This window comes from Carassius gibelio, chromosome B14, assembly GCF_023724105.1.
Source record: "Carassius gibelio isolate Cgi1373 ecotype wild population from Czech Republic chromosome B14, carGib1.2-hapl.c, whole genome shotgun sequence".
NCBI classification, from domain to species: domain Eukaryota; kingdom Metazoa; phylum Chordata; class Actinopteri; order Cypriniformes; family Cyprinidae; genus Carassius; species Carassius gibelio.
Genome location: NC_068409.1, coordinates 7013232 through 7023468, shown reverse-complemented (window position 1 = coordinate 7023468; position 10237 = coordinate 7013232). Strand labels below are relative to the sequence as shown.

The 10237-nt window shown below is 33.8% G+C and overlaps 1 long non-coding RNA gene across 1 annotated transcript; it reads left to right on the top strand.

Annotated features, from left to right (window-relative positions):
* The first annotated feature begins 8448 nt into the window (after nucleotides 1-8448).
* Nucleotides 8449-9558, top strand: LOC127971703 (uncharacterized). Its single transcript, XR_008156895.1, has 3 exons — nucleotides 8449-8591; nucleotides 8735-8769; nucleotides 9524-9558. It is a non-coding gene; the product is annotated as an uncharacterized LOC127971703 (long non-coding RNA).
* The last annotated feature ends 679 nt before the right edge of the window (nucleotides 9559-10237 follow it).

Sequence of the window (10237 nt, the reverse complement as noted above, 5' to 3'; positions counted from 1 at the left end):
CACCACGACAAAACCATTCAAGCTATCCAAAATTCATTCGCACCTGTTCTGTAAGATAAATTCTTTAAACAGTGGTAAAAGAGGATGTGGTGCTGATCCTTCAAGAGTCACTCAAAACTTATCTGTCCATAAGCCTATAAAGAATTATTTCTTAATATACAGTTCACAATACTTCAGCTTGTTATTCTAATTAAGTGAGGGTCATTTTATCAGTAAATACATAAAATTCATATTATTTTTCTTTGAAAGATTTCTATAAATGATTTAAATCATACTTGTTTCTACAATAATTATTTAAAAGTAATCCTATAGCTCCATCTGGTGGCCATTATTGGTACTAAGAATTGCAAGCTTGATTTATAAGTTATGATAGTTTTAATTTTATGCTGGCTCTTGAAAATGATAAAGCTATGAAACTTACTGTGCTTCCTTCAAATGATGACTTCTACATATATAAAAAATTATGAAGAGTTGGAATGAAAAATTTTAAAGATATCGTAAAATAACTATTGTATTTTTTTATGTTACTTTAATAAATCGCTATGGCCACACCATTTAAGGTATCCTAAACCCATTTGCAATTTAACATCTTCAGTATATTAGCATCATGTTGAAAAAGTTTGGTGTGAACTACTTATGTCTTCTCGGAGGAGTATGAATTCATTTTTACATGCTGATTTTATCATAAATCCACAATAAAATTTCTGAGTTCTGTATCAATCTGTGTTGTTGTTTGTTTATTTTTATTTTTTTTATTTTTCATAGGAAGATAACTGAAAAGATTACTCTCCTTTTTAATAAATGTGCTTATAAACCAAGAACAAGCTATTTATAGCTGTATTTATAAACTGCTTACTACTGACTATTAATATTGGGACAAGGCTTTATAAAGCATAAACTGACTATTTACTAATGAGTGCAGATATTATAAAGTGTTACCAATGCATTTACTAATGTTAACAAATTAGACATTATTTTACAGTGTTATTAAATCCTTTAATGACTTATAAGCATTTGTGAAAGAAGCTTAGTCTTGATCTGTGAACTGAACAGTTTTACTGTTACATCCATGAGATTTTAAAAATGTAGATACATGTCATGTCACAGGATGGAATAGGTCAGTATCAAATGAGTTGAAATTATTATTTGCAGCACAAATAAGTATTTTTAGAATTTTGTTTTTAAATCTTGAAACTGTCAGAAAAGGATAAGGCCTAAGAGATTTCTTAAGCTGTAATGAAAACAGCAATGTAAGCAAAAGCAACAAAAAATAACAATTTAAAATACATTTTTTTTTCTGGTGATTAAAGAGATGATTAAGTCTCTCTCTCTCTCTCTCATTGTGTCTGCCACTCAGCTCATGCCCATCCCCCACTCACAGACACACACAAACACTCACACACACACATGCACTCAGTCAGCACACATACATTGCTCAAACAGAGGGACAGAGTGAGTTGAGATGTCTGACAGTTTTTTTTAATTTTCTTTTAATCATACAGTGTTGTAAGGTCATGGAACTATGCATATGTCCTCAGAATGATTTGATCTCTGTATGAATTTTTTTTAAGTGTTTGGAAGCTGCAATTTAAAAATACAAGACAATTAATGATTCCCTTTTTACTGTCATTTCAAAAAATCACCACGACAAAACGGTTCAAGCTAACCAAAATCCGTTCGCAATTTAAGTTCCTCAATGTTTTTTCAACATGTAGACAAAGTTTGGTGAGTATAGTGAACATTTCCTGTGAGGAGTATGCATTAAATCAGAGCTCAATTTAAATATTCAAATCAAAATAGCCGACTTCCTGTTGGTCGTAGCTGATGACTGTGAATTAGAAAGTTGTCCGTCTAGATAAGAACAATTTATGTACCAAGTTTGGTGTCTGTAGCTAAAACTAAACCCCCCACTTTTGACAAAAGGTGGCGCTATAGCATGCCTCCTTCACGCCCTTTTAAAAGCTTTTCCCATTGTCTAGCTATCACTAATACTGATATGTGTTTTTAGTTTCATGTAAATCTGAGGTTGGTGTCTGCCTCAAACTCATCATAACAGAACATTCAAGTTTGACACGTTGCCATGGCAACGTCATATCAGATATCAATATCCCCACAACAGATTTACACCGGCCGTGTTTTGTCATTATTCTGATGAAGTTTTAAGTAAATCGAGTAAAAATAAGATGCTGAATTCAAAACATTTTGAAAATGACTCACTTCCTGCTGCCAGTTGGTGGCGCTATAATGTTGACTCTTAATAGTCACATATATACAATCGGTATCATACAACGAACAAACCAATGAAGTTTGATCAAATTCAGGAAATGTATGTGGATGTTATTAGACATTTCCTGTTTCTCATTTCTCGCCATAATTTCCACGCCTCGCTACGGGTAAACCGTTCGAGATATCAAAAATCCCCTTGCAATTTTTCGTCCCCAATGTCTTGAGATCATGTTCACCGAGTTTCGTGGCGAACGGGTTGAAAACCTCAGAGGAGTATTTCAAATTCCAGAGCATGCTTTTTTTAAACAGCCCTGAATAGCTGACTTCCTGTTGGGCGGAGCCTATGACATAAAGTGTGAAAGTTGTTCGGCTCAATGAGATCTATAAGTGTACCGAGTTTCATATAAATACATGCAAGTCTGTGTGAGCTATGGTTCAAGATTTCTGAAGGTGTTCCAGGGGGCGCTGTAGAGTCACTGTGCCACGCCCGGGTCCCAGCCTCTGCGGCGTCCTGATGGCCGCAGATTCCAATGTGTGTGCCAATTTTCAAGAGTTTTTGAGCATGTTAAGGCCCCTAAAAACCCCCGGAAGGTTAAATAAAAAATAAAAAAAATAATAAGAATAATCCTTAGAAGAACAATAGGGCTCTTCGCCCCTTCGGGCTTGAGCCCTAATAAATAATCCTAAGGAAAACAATAGGCCTCTCGCCCTTTGGGCTTGAGCCCTAAAAATAATAATCTTAAGGAAAACAATAGGGCTCTCGCCCTCCAGGCTTGAGCCCTAATAATCCTAAGGAAAACAATAGTGATGTTTTCCTTCACATGTATCAAACATGTGAAGTTTGGGGAAGATTGAACATTTTATGCTTGAGTTACAACAACTTCTCTTGCTGTGGCAAGACATCAAATTTTGTCATGGCGCTATGGAAACACCCTTTAAACTCAAGATCTCCAAAAGTTAAAATTGCACAGGCCTTTAGATTAGACTGACCACTAAATATATGTTAATCTCAAAAAAATTATAGGAGTAGTTTGTCGCAGCGTAAAACATGTCACTTCCTGTTGCCAATAGGTGGCGCTATGACTATAACTGAATGTGGGCATGTAGATCTGTTAAGGGCAGAAGTTTTATCTAACATGTGAAGTTTGGGGCAGATTGGACATTGTATGTCTGAGTTACAGCAACTTCCTTTTTCATGGCGAAACATCAAAATTTGTCAGGCCGCCATGGACACGCCCTTTAACGAAACCTCAAGATCTTCGCAATTTAACATCGCAAAAGGCTTAAGATTACACTGACCAGGTTTGGTGTTGATCTGAATAAATCTCTAGGAGGAGTTCGTTAAAGTACAACCCCTGAAAATGGCAAAAACAACGCCAATTTTGCAGAGAAAATTCTAAATAACTGACTTCCTGTTTGGATTAGGATTTCGTACCAAGAGACTTTTTTGTAGGTATTGGTGTGTTACATATGTGTGCCAATAGCTCGAGGCGCACTCTGTTGAAAGTGTATAGGTGGCGCTATCGAGCCATTTTACCACACCTGATGGAATTATGGCCTTCAGATCTGTTCAGGCCAGGACTCTTATCACACATGTGCAGTTTGGTGAAGATCGGACATTTTATGCCTGAGTTATAACATCTTTTATTCCCATGGCGAGACATCGAACTTCGGGACGGCCCCATGGACACGCCTTTTAACGAAAACTCAAGATCTTCACAACTTAACATCGCACAGGCCTTTAGATTAGACTGACCACAAAAAATAGATTGATGTCATAAAATTTCTAGGAGTAGTTCATCGCAGTGTAAAATATGTCACTTCCTGTTGCCAATAGGTGGCGCTTTGACTATAACTGAATATGGGCATGTCAATCTGTTCAGGTCAGGAGTCTCATCAAACATGTGAAGTTTGGGGCAGATTGGTCATTGTATGTCTGAGTTATAGCAACTTCCTGTTTCATGGCGAATCATCGAAATTCGCCAGGCTGCCACGGACATGCCCATTAACGAAAACTCAAAAGCTTCGCAATTTAACATCACAAAGGCCTTCAGATTAGACATACCAAATTTTGTGTTGATCTGAAAGAATCTCTAGGAGGAGTTCGTTAAAATACAACGCATGGAAATGACAAAAATGACACAAAATTTGCTCATAATATTAGTAATAACCGACTTCCTGTTGGGTTTTGGATTTTGCTCCAAGAGACTTTTTTGTAGGTATTGGTGTGTTACATATGTGTGCCAATTTTCGTGCATGTACGTGAAATGTAGCTCGAGGCGCACACCGCTGAACGTGCATAGGTGGCGCTGTCGAGCCATTTTACCACGCCCACTTCTGAAACCCATATCAGACGTAAATTTTCGCCAGTTCGGAGGCGTGTGCAAAATTTGGTGACTTTTTGAGCATGTTTAGGCCCTCAAAAATGCGATTCATTTTGGAGAAGCGGAATAATAATAATTTTATAATAATTAAATAATTAAATTTCATTTAATCATTTATGAGTGCTATACAATAGTGCAGGAAAGCTGGAAGAGAAAAACTCCTTATATTCATGTGTGCAGAATTATTAGGCATGTTTTCTTTTACAGATGAAATGCGCTAAAAAAAGAGTTTTAACTCAAACTGTAAAGTCGAAAATTATGAAATACCCATGATAAATATCAAACACACATGCAATACAGAAATGGATAAGTTAAGACTTGACCATTGTACAAAAAAATGCTGACTGGGTCATGAGGTCAGAAAAGAAGAAGAAAAAAACAGGTCAAGAAGAACTGACAAAAAGAATTGCAAAATAATTAGGAATTAATGTGAAGATTAATTTTTAGTCAATTCTGCAAGACAGACTTTCAGGAAAGGAGGTGGAATAAAAATGAGCTCCTAAATCTTAATCCCGGATTCTGGAAGATATATTCCTCAAACCATCGGACAAGAGGAGGTGCTGCTGGTCCTTCACGAGTCACTCTAATCTGTTCATAAAGCCTATATATAAAGTCTTAATATATAGTATTTCACAATACTTCATGGTATTCTAATTCAATAATTTTTTGGAATCTTAGATCTCTCAGAACCTGGCACATTGTAATTCTGAGACTCCAGGAAAGTGTCAGTTCTGTAAAATGTTCGCGCTGGAGACTAAATGCTCCCTGATAGTTTCACACCTAATTCATTTAACACACACACACACACACACACACACACATTACCCACAGTGACAGAGGGACAGAGTGACATCAGATGTATGATAGTTTTTTAATTTTCTATCATCCATATAGTGTTGTATAGTCATGAAACTATGCATATTTCCTCAGAATGACTTGTCTTCTATGTGTACATTTTTTTGAAGCATTTATAAGCTGCACTTTAAAAAAATAAAATACATTTACTGGTTACTTTTTTACTGTTATTTAAAAAAAAAATCACCACGACAAACCATTCAAGCTATCCAAAATTCATTCGCACCTCTTCTGTAAGATAAATTCTTTAAACAGTGGTAAAAGAGGATGTGGTGCTGATCCTTCAAGAGTCTCTGAAAACGTATCTGTCCATAAAGCCTATAAAGAATTATTCTTAATATACGGTTCACAATACTTCAGCTTGTTTTTCTAATTAAGTGAGGGTCATTTTATCAGTAAAATACATAAAATTCATATTATTTTTCTTTGAAAGATTTCTATAAATGATTTAAATCATACTTGTTTCTACAATAATTATTTAAAAGTAATCCTATAGCTCCATCTGGTGGCCATTATTGGTACTAAGAATTGGCAGCTTGATTTATAAGTTATGATAGTTTTAATTTTATGCTGGCTCTTGAAAATGATAAAGCTATGAAACTTACTGTGCTTCCTTCAAATGATGACTTCTACGTATATAAAAAATTATGAATAGTTGGAATTAAACATTTTAAAGATATAGTAAAATAACTATTGTATTTTTTTATGTTACTTTAATAAATCGCTATGGCCACACCATTTAAGGTATCCTAAACCCATTTGGAATTTAACATCTTCAGTATATGGCTTCATGTTAAAACAGTTTGGTGTGAACTACTTGTGTCTTCTTGGAGGAGAATTAATTCATTTACAGGCTGAGTTTATCATAAATCCACAATAACATTTCTGAGTTCTGTATCAATCTGTGTTGTTGTTTGTTTATTTTTATTTTATTTATTTTTCATAGGAAGATAACTGACCCTTTACTCTCCTTTTTAATAAATGTGCTTATAAACCAAGAACAAGCTATTTATAGCTGTATTTATAAACTGCTTACTACTGACTATTAATATTGGGACAAGGCTTTATAAAGAATGAACTGACTATTTACTAATGAGTGCAGTTATTATAAAGTGTTATCAATGCATTTGCTAATGTTAACAAATTAGACATTATTTTACAGTGTTATCAAATCCCTTAAATGATTTGTAAATGTTTTGTAATGATTTTATTGACCTACAAGCATTTGTGAAAGTTCTGCTTGCATTACAGCTTAGTCTTGATCTGTGAGCTGAACAGATTTACTGTCAGTATCAAATTAATTTGAAATTATTATTTGCAGCACAAATAAGGTTTTTTAGGATTTTTAAAAATCCCTAAAACTGTCAAAAAAGGATAAGGCCTAAGATTTCTATGTGAGTGGCTAAATTTATTTGTTTTTATAACTATAATGCATAAACTATAAAATTATACAAAATGTATAAAAAAGTACAACAGTTATTCTTTTCCAATGTTTTTTATTTATTTAAACTTTTTTTTTTTCTTTTTTTTTTTGGATTTCCATTTAAAAAAATTAGCCTACTGCATTCATTCTAAACAGCTTGAATAAAACCTGTTAATATTTATTATAGACCACTGTAACTGTGTATAATCTAACAAACAAGTTTATTATGAAAATAAAAGTGTACACCAGATAAATTGGACGATAAAGAAATTGCTAACAATAGTATAATAGAGCATGTTTTAGGTTTTTAGGCGTTTAGATGCAGAAATGGACAAATCAAATGTAAAATAAAATGTAATTGATTTAATTAAATATAGATTAAGTCTTGTTAGAGCAAAATAATAAATAAATACGTACACATATTAAAAAAGCAGCCAAGATGAATGAGTTTAATTTTTTATATAGATTAAAATTGAAGACAGAAGCAGCTGGTATATGCGGTCACTTAATATTCAAATCCAGTAGATCCACTTCAGATTTATTTCTTAACAGTTTATGTCCACGTGGCTGTTTTCGTTTATATTCGCCAAGCTATTATGTATTTTGAAATAATCTTGTCCTTGATGTGTTCGTTCGTACGACGAAAGGCAGAATCCTGCAGCTCGAGAGATATTCTGCCAGTCGCGTTTTCAAGTAGTCTTGCACACTTAAACGGGTCACAAACACCTGCATTTAGCTCTTGTGTTATAATGGGTGTATTGTGTGCATTTATGGCAATATTTTATTTGAAAAAGCTCTTAAACAAGAATAAATTGAAATGAACTTGTGACACTGTGCGCGCTGATCGGAGGCGGTGATTTCAGATAGGCAGCCGTGACCCAGCCGGCACACGACCGACCTTCAACGTTGAAATATGGTTGAAATAAGGTCAGTTGTGGTTTCAACGTTGAAACAACGTTGATTCAACGTATAAAGCTGAATGGTTGAAAAACATCCAGCACATGACCAACTTTCAATGTTGAAATATGGTTGAAATAAGGTCAGTTGTGGTTTCAACGTTGAAACAACGTTGATTCAACGTTTAAAGCTGAATGGTTGAAAAACATCCAGCACATGACCAACTTTCAACGTTGAAATATGGTTGAAATAAGGTCAGTTGTTTTAATGAAACAACGTTAAAAATGTTTAATGTTAAATGGTAGAAAAAGGTTAACAAGCTTTTAAATTATTTATATTAAATTATTTAAATTAATTATTATTTTAATAGCATTTAAAAATATTTTAGTCATGATACCTATTCTAAAATGTTAAATATTATCATCATTAACAACAATAAAACTATACATTTCGCTGCTTTATCACACTGAAACAACTCCCATTGGTAGTTTTATTTTATTACTTCTATCATGATTGGTTAATCTGGCTGTCATTCAGGAAACTGGACAATGAATCGGTTCGCGCTTTTCTACATTTAAAAATATGACCGTTATTGTCGTCTTTCTGTGAGTGAGGCGGCTAACTGTGAGCTGCTGCTCGTTATAACTGACTGCTCGGTCGGTCCCGAATTATTTCATATTTGCCTGTATATTTTTTATTTATTTCGAGCGAATTTGAGTCGTGACATGTCAATGGAGAACAAAAACTGTGAACACAAGAAGGGTCAGGTGTTCTGCGAGGTCCTGAAAACATCCTGTCAAAATGAGGTAAGAAAATCGCTAACTTTATCTTTATTATCTTTTGAAAATAGTAAAGTATTACCAGAGTTTACAAATGGGTAGTTTAAAGGACATGTAACCTGCAGATAAATAAATACCCGTGTGTCTATTTTTGCATTGCTTTATCACAGCTGATCAAGTTAGATGCTCACCTAATGTGTTGCTGGTGAGTTATGTGTTAATGTGTGTCTTTTAGAGATTTTCCCATATTTTCCTGATATGAATCCCATGCATTAGGTGTGTTATATATGTTTGTATTCTTATATTAGTTTCAAAGTGTTTTCTGCAACATATAAGTGCAAATGTCGGTATTTAAATAATATAATTTTAATGAATTAATGAAAATGAAAAAAAAAAAAAGGATTGTTTAAAGCCATGGTTCTCAAAGTGTCAGGCCCCCTCTAGTTGTTATGCAGGTGAATCACTAAATTAAACTAATTAATGTAAATATATTTTAACTTAATCTTTGAGTAAGTTTTTTTTTTTTTTTTTTGCACATTTAAGTATGTTACAGTTAAAGTACAGTACAGTTTTGTAACTTTTGTTACATAATTACATTTAAAATTACATTTTAATTTAAACTTTTTTTTTTCATTTACCTGTGTATGTAAGCACAGTTGTAGTGTTAATGTTCAAACTGTATTTACCATGGTAAAGTGTCTGACAACAATTAATATTCTTATTAGAATAAAACTGCCTCATTTTTTAACTGTAGACCTGTAGCTGAATAGTTTGGTCTACTACGCTGCTGAAATGTAATGTTGGTCATTATGGTGCAACTTAATATTTAATAACAAATATTTTCTGAAGTGGTACTTGGTATAAAAAGTTTGAGAACCAGTGGTTTAAAGAAATGGTATAATATGAAATCCTGCTTTTTAAGAACTTTTCAGTAAACCATTTCTTCTTTCCCCTTGTAGAGTCATCGAGGATCCAGCTTGTTCTTGAAACATTGGTAAGAAATTGTTCTTCTGCTACATTGCACTGTCACTTCTGCTAGAGATGCTTTGACCTTTTGTGATAGGTTTTGGTTGTGCTTAGTTTAATAAAAATGTACTGAATTTGATTTGACTTGTTTTACTACACTGTAATGTTAGTGTTCTGATTAAAACAGTGTAACTGGGGGCTCTGAAAACACTGCTTGTGAATAATTTGTTAATATTGTACATTTTCATCTGAATACATTAAATAAGTGTTTAATGAATAGTGTTGTCCACTTTGTTTCCAACCTCACTGTTACTGAACTGTAAAGTGAAAATATTGTGTGATTTATTTTGCATTCAGTTTTCAGTTAAATATATTTCACAATATCAAAGTTATTGTCAAACATTGTGAACATACCTAAACTCACTGGTTAAATCTTATGTTCCCTCCAGAAGTTTGCGCTCTGCAAGTGAACGACGCCTTGTGGTGCCATCCCAAAGAAGTTCAACATCACTCTCCCTGACCTTTTCCTGGACTGTGCCCAGCTGGTGGAATGACCTCCCAATCTCAATCCGAACTGAGCGTTTACTCATTTTCAAGAAACATCTTAAGACTCATCTTTTTCACCAGAACTTAACCAACTAATGCTAGCACTTTTCCTTCTTTTCTTGTCTTTTTTATATATATATATATATAAAAAAAAAAACCTG